General features: G+C 41.7%; 1 protein-coding gene across 2 annotated transcripts in view; it reads left to right on the top strand.

Moving 5' to 3' along the window:
* Positions 1-4,164: 4,164 nt before the first annotated feature.
* The window catches only part of FRMD4B (FERM domain containing 4B), a 275,548-nt gene continuing 264,103 nt past the window's right edge, over positions 4,165-15,609 (top strand). Inside the window, exons 1-2 of one of the 2 annotated variants that reach the window (XM_060022883.1) lie at positions 4,165-4,274; positions 7,068-7,264. The gene's annotated coding sequence lies outside the window, so the exon portion shown is untranslated. The remainder of the gene's footprint in view (positions 4,275-7,067; positions 7,265-15,609) is intronic. The other variant, XM_060022884.1, reaches the window with a different exon arrangement.

Genomic DNA, 15,609 nt, shown 5'->3' with positions numbered 1-15,609 from the left:
GTAACACAGTAAAGCCGTAAGCTGATACAAATGCGAATATGGAAACAAACCTAATAGAAACGCATTCCAGAAACAAAACAATGAGTGGTAAGTAGTGACTATGGGCTGCTTGAGCTACAGAAGGCTTCTCTTTTGCATTGACCAAAAGGTTGCAAAGAAGGCAGTCATGGCAAAGGTCTGGGAGAAAAGTTTTCAGAGTAGAAGGAAGAAGCACAGTTGCAGATGCCTGAGCCGGGAACAAGCCTGGCACGTTTGAGAGACAGGAGCGTTTAAGCTCTTCTGAAAGATGAGAGGAACCAGATTGTACTGAACGGAATCAAGGCATTCCCGAGAAAGGGAAGAACTGGGGCAAAGGTCCTTATGAAAGGAGACTAAGAAGAATAGCAGGTGCTGTCTGGCTAGTGCAGAAAACGTCATGCAGTATATGGTGTGAAGGTACGTTTTAAATAGCCTTAGTGAGAGGTAACATCCCATGAGATGTGTTTATCCGTTTGAAATGTTACCGGTTTAAAATATATAGTTCACTGGCTCTTAGTATGTTTACAGAGTTGGGCAACTATCACCATAATCTTACTTTAGAACATTTTCATCACCCCCCAGAAGAAATCCTGTACCCATCAGCGGTCCCTTCCCATTCTTCCAGTCACCCCAGCCCTAGGCAACCCCTGATCTACTTCGTGTCTCTGCAGATTTGCTCATTCTGGACATTTCATATACATAGGATCATACAATATGTGGTCTTGTCTGATGGCCCTAGAATGTTTTTGAAGTTCTTCTATGTTATAACACCATCAGTATTTCATTCCTTATAATTGCTAAATAATATTCCATTGTATCTGTCCATTCATCAGTTGATGAACATTTGGGCTGTTTCCACTTTCTGGCTCTTATGAGTAATGCTGCTATGAACATTTGTGTACAAGTTTTGGTGTAGACATTTGTTTTCATTTCTCTTGGGTAGTTACCTAAGAGTAGAATTTCTGGGTCATACGGCAACTCTCTGTTTAACATTTTGAGGAACTACTGAATTGTTTTCCACAGTGGCTGCACGAGCAGTTTACACGAGCTATGTGTGAGGGTGACGATTTTTCCACATCCTTGCTAATACTTGTTATTGTCTGTCTTTTTGATCATAGCCATTCTAGTGGTTGTGAAGTGGTGTCTCATTGTGGTTTTGATCTGTGTTTCCCTAATGACTAATAATGTTGAAACATTTTCATATGTGCTTATTAGCCATTCGTATGTTTTCTTTGGAGAAATGTCCATTCAGATCCTTTGTCTATATTTTAGGTGAGCTACTTGCCTTTTTATTTTTCAGTCATAGAAGTTTTATTTAGTATTCTGGAGGTAAGTTCCTTATTAGATATATGATCTGCAGATATTCCCACCAGACAGTGGGTTATCTTTTTGCTTTCTTGATGGTGTTCTTTGAGGCACAACATTTTTTAGTTTTGATGAAGTCTAATTTGTTAATCTCTTTTTTTGCTTGTGCTTTTGGTGTCATATGTAAGAAATCCCAAGGTCACAAAGATTTCATAGTGTGTTTTTTCAAAGAGTTTTATCTCTTATATAGGTCTGTGATACACTTTTCGTTAGTTTTTATTTATGTTATGACGTAGGTGTCCAACTTCATTATTTTTCATGTACTTATCTAGGTGTCCTAGTACAATTTGTTGAAAAAAATATTCTTATTGAATTATGTTGGCTCCTTTGTAGAAAATCAATTTACCATGAACATTAGAGTTTATTTCTGGGCCCTAAGGAGGATGCATTTTTAATTACGGCATCTTTCTAACATGGTGTGAAGGCTTCAGAGATCCGCGCTCTGGTTGGGTAGTAAAGCAGCTGTCAGGTAAATTCTGGATTGAAGAGGCTTCATTTTCTCCGCAGTAAATTTATGGATGAAGATTCTTGTATTATTTCCTTATAGTACTGAAAAGATCCTTCAGGCCATTTTCAGACATTTAATAGGGCTTCATCTTAACCATCACTGACAGGGCAATATCTCTTCTGAAGTTCCCTTTTTCTTTCATTTCTTTTCCTTTCCCCTCCCTCCCTCCCTCCCTCCCTCCCTTCCTTCTTTCCTTCCTGCCTCTCCTCCTCTCACTCTCTCTCTCTCCTTCCCCTTCCTTTCTTTAGTTCTTTCATTTCTTCCTTTAAAACATAACCTAGGTTGCAGAGATGAGATTTACAGTCATGATACAAGGGAACATTTAAATTAGGTGATGCATACAATGATGTGAATAGATTAGAATATATGGATATTTGAGATCATGTAATCACACAAACTCAGGCTAATGACTTCTGAATTCAGCAAAGTTTTTGAAGTAAATTATAAGAAACATACATATTGAGCACTCATCCTCCCAAGATTTATGCTTCTTCTTTCTAACACTTTTCACTTGGGAAATTTCTCCCTGGACCATCTTTATGTGGCTAATGCTCCAAACTGAATCAGCATCCCTGGACAGTGTCCTACACTCAGGCCCTAAATGTCCTACTGGATATTTTCACCAGGACACCTACTAGGTGTCAAAGGTCACAAACAGAAGAATTATTTTTGACATTTTAAAAGAGCATACACCTGTTTGGGAAAAGCATCTTATGAACTTGTTTGGAAACAAGAACAGCTGCTCTAATCTACAGATCCTGGACTTCAGCTGCAACATTTTCAGCCTCCAGCCAACCCTGCTGCTTCAGACTGGCCCACACAATCCGAATTGGCTGTTGCCCACCCATCCTGTTACCGTTTGTCCTGAATTCAGTGGTTTTGCATACTGACGGACACTCTCGGTTTGTCTCAAGTCTGAAGTCAAGGGGAGGTTCTGTGAACAACCAAGGAACTCTGTTCAGTCTTAAATGGATAAATTATACCACCGACTAGATTGTCTCTAATTGTTGAATACATCGCACCCTTAAAAGTTGTCTGTCCATTTGTGTTTATATCAAATCTGAACTTAGGGCCAGTATATGCTTGCTCATTGTTTGAAATTTAAATATTTATAAGATAGTATATCCATAAAAAAATAATAAAAGACCAAACAATTTATCAGTCCTGTGAATTTATCCATTGCCATGGGTCTGTCTCATCTACTAGATTTCCGTTCCTCTTGCCTCTACGTGATTCTCCTGAAATAGTGCACTAAACTTCTGACCAGTCTCTTCCCCTGCAGTCTCTTTCTCTTCCAGATAGATTGGGTTCACTTTGTTAGAAAACCTCATTGATGACATCAATCTCTAGAGCCCCAAATCTTCATTGCCTGTAGGATAAAACTTAAACTTCTTTGCTTCATATTCAAAATCCTTGTCCAATCTGTCTTTCACTTGCTTTCCAAGCCTTTTTTCTGACTTCCTCCGAGTTTTTCTTCTTCCAAACCACGCTGTTTAGTGTTTCCTGAACAGACCTTGAGCCTTTCTGCTTTGGGGCTTCTTTTACCTTTTGCTGCCCATGTAGTATATCTGCCACTCTCCCTCCCTTCTTCTTATATAAATCTCCCTTTCTTTCAAGACTCAGTAAAAATCCTATTTCTTCTGGTTACTCCCCAGTGAGTGATAGGTCCAAGTCGAGATCCTTAACGGCTTAGTTCCATGGTGGAGATTGCAAACTGTCAATCCATGGGCCAAATTCAGTTTACAGATATGTTTTCTTTCATCCACATTGTGTTTTGTTTAAATAAATTTTTCAGTTAGTGCCAACAGTTAAAATTCTGATATATCACATTTAAAGAATCAGATTTCCAGCCAACTTGGAAAAATTCAAAGCAGGGCTGTGTATTCCCAGGTGGTAACTATGTGTGATTGCTCCCTTAAGCTGCCCCCATTTGGCCAAGATGTGTGTGTTTGCACAGCAGCACTGAGCTATGCCTGGTACTGGGTCTCCCCCATCACTCATGTATATCCCCCATCCAGCACCTGTGAACATCTGCCTGGACAGTTAATTCTGTAAGGCCTTATGACTACCTCTTCTTGTTATCTTGAATGTTAGATCATTAAATTAAAATATTCCTTCTATGCTACCTCCCATGAGAGCTTGTGTGTATAATGTACTAAATAAATGCCTTAAGGTGATTTTAACCTCTCACTTCTTGCGTAAAATAATGCCACCTCTTGCTTAAAAGGATTTCAGGTAGTATTTTTTTTTTTCAGGTAGTATTTTTAAAAGACCTGTTCCATAAGGAAATAGAAGAGAAATTCAAATAAAGAACCAGACCAAAGAAACAGGAGCATGTAATAAAGGTGATTGTCAAGATTTCATATATAAAGGGAAAAGAAAGGTAAGACATATTTTATTTCAAGGAAAACCAAATCTGTAAGCCGAACCCAGGACAGCCTCACTAATCAGTGTTCTGGTTACATTATTTATTTGTTGGCTGTAACTGGATTTTATTTTTAAATGACATTTTCTTTCAAATAAGGTAATCAATTCAGGGCTTTTGATAAGGTCATCATAATGGAAACTAAATCTTCCGTTTTATTTTGGTTGATTTTAAAAATAACTTCACGGGTCCACAGTTGGTTACCATTTACTGCTTTTATTTTAGGATTTGGCCAAGAGATAGGTCACTGTTTTTCCACCAGCAGTTTTCAGGGTTTTGTGTCTTCTCCTCCTCATGAAGTTTCCCAGCATGAAATGTAGGGAGATGGCCCACTGGTGGCCAGTTCCCAAGACAGTCCCATATTTTCCAGTGTTTTGTCATTGACATGAAGGGAGGCAGTTCTTCAGTCCATTTTCTGCTTTGCATTAGTCAAACACTGCACCTTGGCACACTTCCCTTCTGTCAGGGATTCCACAGTATCTTTGTAGACTTAAGATTTTAAGAGGAAATATCTTTAGGACTCTAAGTTGTTGTAATCATTATTGTCACCAGTGTAAGCACTGTGTAAGGGAAAATGCTGCAATGAAGGAAGGAAGCAGCTCTGAAGACTCGTAAAACACGTGAAGCTCTGGAAAAGGTTTCAGAATACATCGGCACTCTTTCCCACATAAACTATTTGACTATTAACTCCCATATCGGCACGGGTTGGGAACATGGGGTCTTCTTTTGACCCAGGAATCTCACAATCATACAGGCTCAGTGACTAAAAGAGTATTTCCTGTCTCTGTGCTACATATGGTACCACCACCCCTGATACTTTTCTTTAAATTTGCTGCCTTTTTTAAAACTCAAAAATAATCTTAAAAGGTAACTTTACATGCCTACTATAAAAGGAAGACCAATAATTCTAGCCCAAAATGGAAGGTTATTGGGATATTAAATGCAATGAAAACACACCTTTGTTATTCAGTTTTACTGAGGTCCTCCTAGCCACCAGAGGCTCTGCTTTTTCTCTGTACAACAGGGGATAGACTTGGTTTTAGGGAAGTGCTGAATATGTAATAGCACCTAACTGAGACTCTTTGAGGACTACTCAGAGGGATTGAAAGAGAAGCAAAAAGGGCTAACTTTTTACTCTGGAATGTAGTGTTATTGAGGCACCCCTGCTGGCGATCCCACGAGGTGATCTCAAGCAATAGCATAAGCCCACACTTTGGCAATCCCTGGACCGATTCGGCAATTCCTGCCTCCTCCAACGTACTTCAGAAGATGTTGGTGAAAGCTTTGATCCTTAAGTCAGAGGAGAATTGGTGTGAGCATCTAGAAAAACCTCCACTGTGAAATGTTTGCGTGAAACTTGCTTTTTTAAGAAAGATGTTACAGCAGTGCCCCAGCTCAGACTGGCTTAACTTTCCTATCTTGCTCCTTCATTTTTTCCCCCTCTGCCTCGCATGCCTCCCCTCTTCCTCGTCTCTCTCTTTCTCCTGCTTCTCCTTCCTTCTCGTTCTCACTCTTTATTTGTCATCCTCACAGGACCAGTCACCTGTGGGAGTGTGTTTTTCATCATTAAGTACAGGAGCAGACACACTTCACGTGTCTCCAGGGTATGACCTGTAATTCCCAGCGTACTCATTTCTGTGATATTCTTAGGGCTGCAAAAAAGCTCTCAGCAACAGTGCTTGCTTAGAGTATTCTTAAAGTGCTTTGTCTCACTGCAGCTTTTACCCTTCATCCTCTAAGAAAGCAAACGAAAGTCTAAGGAACTTGAACTTGGGCGTTGAACTACAGGCCCATAAGAACATTTTGGTATGAGCAAATCAAATGAATATACATTTTTGAAACCTAGTTCATGATATTTCTCCCCAAAAGAATTTCAGCTTTTAAAAGAATTTGTTTTGTTTATTGAATTTTTTTGTGTCTTTGGCGTCACTTTATGGAAGCAGTTTGCATTAAAAAATCTAGTCAGTATTTGTGGGATTTTCTGCTCAATCTTTTGGGAATTGCCCAAAAAAGCCCTATTTCCCTGGTTTCTGTAGGAGCAGTCATTTGATATACCAGTACCCTGTCCTCTGTTGAGGGCTGGTTTGTCCAGGGTCAGGGATCTGACTTCAACTGGGCCAACTGGAGCTCTTCCCTGGGATCCTTGAACTTGGGACCTTGAAGGTAGAGGTTTTCTCTATCTGGGGACTGAAATTGTGAAAGGTAAAGCTTGGGAGCTGCGGTGGCCAAGTTTTCCTCTGTATAAAAAAGGTCAGTGAACCAGAAGATTGAAGTTGAAATGCAGAGGGAAGGACTTCCCTGGTGGCACAGTTGTTAAGAATCCTCCTACCAATGCAGGGGACACGGGTTCGAGACCTGGTCCGGGAAGATCCCACATGCCGCGGAGCAACTAAGCCCGTGCGCCACAACTACTGACCCTGCGCCTGCAAGCCATAACTACTGAGCTCATGGCCACAACTGCTGAAGCCCGTGCTCCGCAACAAGAGAAGCCACCACAATGAGAAGCCCGTGCACTGCAAAGAGTACCCCCACTCGCCACAAGTAGGGAAAGCCTGCGCTCAACCATAAAGACCCAATGCGGCCAAAAAAAAAAAAAAAAAGAAAAGAAATGCAGAGGGAGAGTTAGACTTCTCATGGCATTTGAGCCCCTGATTATATCCTTCTTGAGACACAGCTTCCTCCCTGTCTTTCTTACTGCTTCCCTGATATGTAAAGTCTCAGAATACACCTAAATTTCCTTTTTTGCTTCAGGTGTTTCACATTGGAGTTTATTCGTCTGTAGCCACAAAAAAAGGCCTAATAGGTGACAAGTGATCGTTACACAGTCTGAGTCTCATGCAGGAACCAACACTATTATGAGCAGAAAAAATAATATAGACCAGGAAATTATGGGCCAGGAAATTAACATACAATATCTCAGACTCCAGACCCTACGACAACACTATGGGGTAAGTAATAGCCTTTCCTCGTTTCACAGACTAGGAAATTGACACTGAGAAGTTAAGAAGTATTCCCAGAGTTACCCAGCCAGTAAGGGGCAGAACTGGACGTGAACCTATGATGGTCTGACTGCAGAGTTTATTTGTTTGACCAATTTTACCATTGTAACCTCCCAACTGATATTTCTTTGATTTTCTCTTACTTGTGTTAGTTGCCTTTTGTCAGAAAGGATCAACTAAAGACTCACTAAACTGATTAGCAACCTCTTCCAGGATTTTGGGACTTGTAAAGATGGAAGGAGCCCTACAGGTTAAGTTCTCCAAACCCTTGTTTTACAGAGAAGGAACTGTGGCTCTAAGAGGCAAGGGTACATGCCCAGGGTCACATAGCTATTGTACGGCAGTCCTGTAACTTGAATTTGTCTCCTAACACCAACACATTTGTTTTTTCCTTCTAACACACCCTTTTGGTCTAGGCTTAAAAGCGACTTTCTCCACAAAGTCTCTAGATTGATGAATTGCTCTTGCTATATAGGCTTTCCTCCCACCCTCCCTTTCTCTGTTCATAGCATTTAATTCCTGTTTTAAGTGCTTGTTCAACCGTCCATCTGCCCCATCAATCAGTAGCCTCTGTGAAGGCAGGAACCCTGTCTCTCTTGTTCATTATTGCCCCTCACATGGCATATGCTTAATATGCTTAAATGGTGACTAGAATACATGAATAAAATAGCGCAAGGATGTGCAACAATGGTCTGAAGTTTAAGGCAGTTGAGCTATATAGTATTGGAACATATATTCCAGTTGTAATTCTTTGGTTTTTGCCATGTTGAACATTTGCCATTGTTATACAGGTAGTATTTAAACTTATAGCTTTGGGGACAGAAATGCTCACAGCAGTACCGGGAACCACGTTTCTTCCTTTCTTCTTAACTTCGATTTGCTAGAACAGGTTTCTGTCACTTGTACTTAGTAGTTCCTAGCAGGTACGTGAGCTAAGACCAGACTCAAGATGAGGAAGCAAGAGGACAGCAAGTAATTGAGACGATTGGATAAATGACTGGTGAGCTCTACCATCCTTTGGGCATTTGCATTTCAGAGACTCAAGTGAATCTCTAACTTTTGAATTGTGTAGGGGAGGTTGGAAAAGGGGAAGAGAAGTTACGTGGTAGAAGGCTAGGGAGAAAAGGTGGCCTAAGAGCTGAGGCTTGAAAGATCGATAATATTTTGCTGAGGGTGACAGGAGCAAGACCAGCCTTCTCTTATTGAACTCGATAGGCTGTCTCCCTCTTGACTAAACATGGTGTAGGATCACTCCTTCAAACCTCTTGCCTAAAGCTGATTTGTTTCATCCACCTAAATTTTCATGTTACATTCAGCAATGACAAGATTTCATAAATTACGCTAGTCGTGTGAAGCTCACTATTAAAAAACCCATGCTTGTGCAGATGGATTATAAACCACCAGCTGAATTCTCAACAGACACAAAAACATGAGGATGTTGGAGAAATGGAAATATATGTGCTTAGATGACTCTAGGAAAGAAGACAGAGGTGGCTGGAGAGGCAAATCAGGCTCAAAGGCAAGATGACTCCATGAAAGCCATGCCAGGTGTTGGGGTTTGTGAAAGTGAATCATATTCCCAACACGTTCAGAGTGAAGAGTGAGATGGGGATCAAGATAGGAGCCCTGCTGCTGATGAGGCCACATTGTGGGCTTGAAGCCGAAATGGTCTTTGTTATGGTATTTTCCATCCCCATGTCTAGACTTTGGAGCCCAAACTTGGAAAGAGTTGACGGGGTAGAGTGGACACTTACCCACCAGTTGTAGAGAAGGTTCCAACTTCTCACCCCTCACCCCTCATGCCTCACCCCTGTGAAGCGCAGGAGCAGGGCAGGTAGCATTGTGCAGGCTTGCTTTAGGGATGCCGTTTAGGAAGAGGAAAGGCCAAAGAAAGCAGATGCGTGTATTAATCATTGGTCTTCTCCCATTCCTGTTAGGTAAATTACCCCTGGAGAGAGGGTCCAAAGGTTTTTCCTCCAACCTTCATCTCTTTTAGGGAAGGTTCTTTCTCCTCTACTTAGAATCATAAGGGATTAGTGAGCGCTACCCCTCAAATGTGGAGGTTAGATCCCAAATTACACTTACTTCTTGAGGGTAATATATGCGGAGGGAATTAGCTAAGAATACAATTCCCCGGAGACTCACTTCAAGGCTTGAAAATGCTAACAGAGCCACCAGGATGGATAAAACTCACAGTCCTTTGGAGCTCTCTACTCCTCATATGCCCAGTATGGCGGTCGCCATCTGATCCATGGCAAGCCTCTATGAGATGTTCTCTTAAAACTCCACTGATAATTTGAAGCAGAATTTGCAAGATAATGCCTTTCTGTACAAAGTCCTCTTCCAAGGAATAGAGCCATTTGAAATGAAAAGTCAAACCAAACAATTTATCATCTCCACGCAAGCCCATCATGAGCATGCTCTGCAAAGAAATATGCGTCTTTGGCAAAACAATAGCCTTCCCTATTCACGTAGATACGATTTCCATAATGGACTGCATGATGGTGCCTTCCTGATGTAATTGCAGAAGCCTCCTTGGCTGCACTGAGAGATTTTATTTGCTACCATAAATAATAAACTTGCTTTCTGCAAAGTAACCTCTTTGGGGAATACAGATCAGAAATGTTCCCATCATCTTGGAGTCTTTAATGGGTTTTGCAGCTGAGTGTCTTGGGGTATATTTCAACAAACCTCTGAACTAGATTTTTTGATTCTGTCCCGTGGAGAACAGTGCTGTACCACTATTAATCTGGAACATTCGCCGCATCACGTCAATTTGGTGAAATTATAATTGAAACATGGTACTTGACCCTGAGGGGACCATGGAGAAAGGGATTTGCTTTGGTGGCTCCTCAGGCATCATTTAAAACCTGCTGCCGCTGAATCAGAGTCTGCTTCTTAACTCTGTAAACCTTCCATTGAGAGCCATTTCAGCTGGGCTGCAGAATACTGTGCTTCTTGCCACCTCTGTCATTTTTCTCTATTTGTCTGTATTTTTCCATAAATTGGATTACCCAGACTAATAATAGGATTGTGAAAGAGGAGCTTGTTATGGGATTCTGGTGACTATCAAACAGAATATAATTAAACCATAGTTATGCAGCCTAATTGAGGAAAAGAGATTTGGAATTAAGGGAAATCGGTGAAATTCAGTTGTTAATTTCACGTACACAAGGTAATAAACTGGGCTAATATGGGATTACTGACTGTTGGAATCCTTCTGAGATCTACCTAAAAAGGAGAGATAAAAGGGATGTATCGGGCTTCCCTGGTGGCGCAGTGGTTGGGGGTCCGCCTGCCGATGCAGGGGACGCGGGTTCGTGCCCCGGTCCGGGAGGATCCCACATGCCGCAGAGCGGCTGGGCCCGTGAGCCATGGCCGCTGAGCCTGTGCGCCGGGAGCCTGTGCTCTGCAACGGGAGAGGCCACAACAGTGAGAGGCCCGCGTACTGCAAAAAAAAATAAAGGGATGTATCATTTTACCTATTTCTGAGTAAATAGGCTCAGTTCAGTCTTCAGGAGAGTGCTGAAGAACATCTTGTTTACATTCTCAAGTCTTTTTAATTAAAAGTTGTCCGTTGAAACGAATCCAGTTAACCCTCCCTGCTATTTCCCTAGTGGAGACTGCTAGCTGTGCCCCTGTATTTATTTTTCCTTTTTTTCTAGTAGAAATAGAACTGGACATATGACCACCCAGAATAATAACCACATTTCTCAGCCTTCTGTTGCAGTTGGTTGTTACCTCCAGCCAATGAGCTGTGATGTGTGCGATTAATTTCTGGGTTGTACCCTTGCAGGCACTGGGTATCCACATTATCTCTGTCTCTCCCTGTTGGCTGGAGGGTGTATGTGCTGGTGGGAGGCAGAGCAGCTGGCGGAGATGAGAAGATGGAAGAGGCCTGAGAAGGATGCAGGTGAAACTTGGTCCTGATGATTGTAGAGCCACCTTAACCTGTCCAGGACCACCTCTGCAAACTCTTCTATGAGAAAGAAATGAACTTTTTTCTGGGTTAAGGGACTTGCTTTTAGGGCATCTTTGTTATATCATCCTAATCTGATTCCTCACTCTGGAATTTTAAACCCAAACTGTATGGGTCTGTATTGATGGCAAAATTGGGTGCTTTCAGCAGCAAATAGCAGATTTCTGGATTCACACAGGCTTAAACAGTGAAGCAGAATTTTAACTCTCAGAACAGCAAGTGCAGAGACGGGGCAAGCTTTCAGGTTGTTTGATTTAGCCGCTAAATCGTATCATTCAGGGCTCAACTTCCTTCTCCCAGTCCTCTGCCATTCATTTTTTTTTTTAATTTAATTTTATTGGAGTATAGTTGATTTACAATGATCTGTTAGTTTCAGGTGTACAGCAAAGTGATTCAGTTATACATATACATATATTTTTAAAATTCTTTTTTCATATAGGTTATAACAGAATATTGAGTAGAGTTCCCTTGCTATGTAGTAGGTCCTTGTTGGTAGTCTATCTTTTATATAGTAGTGTGGGTATGTTCATTCCAACCTCCTGATTTATAACCCGCCCCGCCCGCACATTTCCCCTTTGGTAACCATAAGTTTGTTTTCGATATCTCTAAGTCTGTTTCTGTATTGTAAGTAAGTGCATTTATATGTTTTTTAAAAATTAGATCCCACATGTGAGTGATATCATATGAGATTTGTCTTAATCTGTCTGATTTACTTCACTTAATACGATAATCTCTAGGTCCATCCATGTTGCTGCAAATGGCATTATTTCATTCTTTTTTATGGCTGAGTAATATTCCACTGTATATACGTACCACATCTTCTGTATCCATTCCTCTGTCGATGGACATTTAGGTTGCTTCCATGTCCTGGCTATTGTAAGTAGTGCTGCAGTGAACATTCCAGTGCATGTATCCTTTTGGGTTATGGTTTTCTCCAGATATATGCCCAGGAGTGGGATTGCTGGATCAAATGGTAGCTCTATTTTTAGTTTTTTAAGAACCCTCCATGCTCTTCTCCATAGTGACTGCACCAATTTACATTCCCACCAACTGTATAGGAGGGTTCCCTTTTCTCTACACCCTCCGCAGCATTTATTGCCATACTTAATATTAGCTTCATCTTCAAGCCAGTGGCAAATGTTAATATTCCAGTTCTGAGCATCACATCCAGGCTGGACAACATTCATAGAAGAAAGAGAGACTATTTTATTTGTGGCTGCTTCTTAGGAGAGCAGAAATGTTCCCAGAAGCAAAAAATTTCCCAGCAGTGTCCCATTCATATGTTAACAGCTGATATTGAGGCACATTCCTGACCCCATTCCTGTTAGTTAGAATGGAACTAACCCTGGACCAGACAGGTGCACCGCAGGGGCTTGAGTGACATCTGCATCTCTGGCTGAGTAGGGGAAGATTTGAAAGAAAAGGAACAATCTTGGATGGACTCATTGAAGACAGGGATGATGGGTAGAACACTGACAGTGCCTACTACAAAAGGAAACACTATAAAAGGATCTGAAAAAAATATGAATGAAAAGGTATGTGTTGGGGATTTGCTTCAAAATACCATGGGAGAGGAGAAATGGGTAGAGCACAGACAAAGCAAGGCTACCCATGAATTAATCATTGTTGGAGTTCATGGGGGTTCATTATACTTTAAGCTTTTGCATCTGTTTGAAATTATCTGTGATTTAAAAACAACCCCCAAAACCTTAAAACAAATAAATAATCCAGGCAAAACAGGGGAAGAAAAAGTAGCAGGAGAAATTTGATCTGTTTTCGTGTTATTAGTAATGGTAGCTAACATTTCTGGAGCATTTGCTCTTTGCTAGGAGCAATAGCTATCAGCTGAGAATGGCTTAGGCCAACAAGAGAATTTATTCACTGGTCTGACTGGCATTTTCAGAGGTAGCTTCAGGCCCAGTTAAGCGCATCTTTTGGTTGTGCTTTCTTCCTCATTGGGGCTCTCTCTGGGCCGTTGCCTAGCAGCTCCTGGCTGGCTCCCATTTCTTCAACACCCCAGAGGAAAGGGAACTCTCCTTTTAATTTTTAAAATTTCTATTTATTTTTTAAATGAAGTATAGTTGATACACAATGTTGTGTTAATTTCTGCTGTACAGCAAAGTGACTCAGTTATACATATATATACATTATTATTATTTTTATTAATTTATTTATTTTTGGCTGTGTTGGGTCTTTGTTTCTGTGCGAGGGCTTTCTCTACTTGTGGCAAGCGGGGGCCACTCTTCATCGCGGTGCATGGGCCTCTCACTGTCGCGGCCTCTCTTCTTGCGGAGCACAGGCTCCAGACGCGCAGGCTCAGTAGTTGTGGTTCACGGGCCTAGTTGCCCCGCGGCATGTGGGATCTTCCCAGACCAGGGCTCGAACCTGTGTCCCCTGCATTGGCAGGCAGATTCTCAACCACTGCGCCACCAGGGAAGCCCTATACATTCTTTTTTTAATATTCTTTTCCATTATGGTTTATCCCAGGATATTGAATATAGTTTCCTGTGTTATACAGTAGGACCTTGCTGTTTATCCATTCCATTTATAGTAGTTTGCGTCTGCTAACCCCAACCTCCCAATCTATCCCTCCCTCAACCCCCTCCCCCTTGGCAACCACAAGTCTGTTCTCTATGTCCGTGAGTCTGCTTCTGTTTCATAGATAGGTTCATTTGTGTCATATTTTAGATTCTACATATAAGTGATATCATATGGTATTTCTCTTTCTTACTTCACTTAGTGTGATAATCTCTAGTTGCATCCATGTTGATGCAAATGGCATTATTTTGTTTTTTTTTATGGCTGAGTAGTATTCCATTGTATATATGTACCACATCTTCTTTATCCATTCCTCTGTTGATGGACGTTAGGTTGTTTCCATGTCTTGGCTATTGTGAATGGAACTCTCCGTTTTATTAGATGCAGCAGGAAGTCCCACAGTGAGATCCCATTGATCCAGCATGGATTCTGTACCTGGATCTAAACCAGTGATGGACAGGAGAATGTGATGCTCAGAGGGACCAGTCACATTCTACCCCTGGAGCTGAGAGTAGTCTCCCTCCCTCTCAAACACCAGGGACTTAGAGAGGCTGATTCTTCTAAAGAGGGTCCAGGGAGTGTGCCAAGGGAAAACGACATGGATATTGGACAGAGAGAAGTGACAGATGACCATTGTGCTTATATGATCTCATTTAGGCCTCATAAAAACTCTGGGCACATACTGTTTTTACCCCATTTTACAGGTGGAAAAACGGAGACTTAAGGGCTTAAGTGAGTTGCCCATGAGCATGTAGGTGATGATGGTAGAACTAGGATTCAAACACAGGAAGCTATTGGTGCCCTGGGCCTACCCTGGAAGTTGTCTGCAGACAGTTCTACACACTGACAGGGTTCTTTGTGTTGTTCACCTGAGCCCATTCATTCTCTAGCCACAGGAGTGGGGTCCTTCTAACTATGGGACAGGCCACACATGCAGGAGGGTGAGTGAACATACCCAGGCATGACCCTCAACCAGCGAGAGATGGGAACTGTGGAATAAAACTGTTGGTTCCCTGCCCCTCCTGAGGGCATGCTGACCTTATCTCTTAGAGGGTTCCCAGGGAAATTGAGCCCCGCTTCTTCAGGGCCATAACCTACTCAAAAATGTACTGTGTACTGGCTTCCTTCCTTTCCCTGCCTTGCATCCTTATTCCCCTACCTGTGCTTCCTAAGAGCATTTCCCCCAAAACTACTTGTCCCCAAATCCTTGCCTCATGGCCTGCTTTTGAGGAAACCCAACCTAGAGACATCAGCCGCCAGCAAAATACTGTAATGATTAAGTGGGATAATATCATTAAAACCCTCAGAGCAGTGCCTGTCTCTTAGAAAGTGCAAAATGAATGGAACAGTCGTTTTGACTGTTTTCCCTCAAAGTCGCCCATGCAACCATGTAATTTATCATCCAATTTGGACATTTTTGAGAATGAAAGGGGGCGCTATGGTAATTGCTCAGGGAATACAGGTGAAAACTAGGACTGTCTGTAGGAAACCAGGGTGTATTATCACCCAACAGTCATGACTTTAGTAGAAAGGGAATTCTCCATACAAAAGAAATTCTACCCCAACACTATAAACACCCGTAACTGTTTCATAATTTCATATTTTTATGTATTATCCTTTCTTAAGTGGAGGCTCACCTTATCGTAGCCATTTAGGGCCTAGACAGGATAATATTAAACTTCTCATTTGTAAGTTAGCAGTGCAGTTGTCACTTACAAAGAACTGACAAGGCATATCACACACAGAAGTGCTTTAGGTCTAAACATAGTGAAAAGGA

The sequence above is a fragment of the Delphinus delphis genome, chromosome 10, assembly GCF_949987515.2.
Source record: "Delphinus delphis chromosome 10, mDelDel1.2, whole genome shotgun sequence".
NCBI lineage: Eukaryota > Metazoa > Chordata > Mammalia > Artiodactyla > Delphinidae > Delphinus > Delphinus delphis.
The sequence above is the reverse complement of the archived record's forward strand: the minus strand, read 5'-3'. Positions and strand labels throughout refer to the sequence as shown.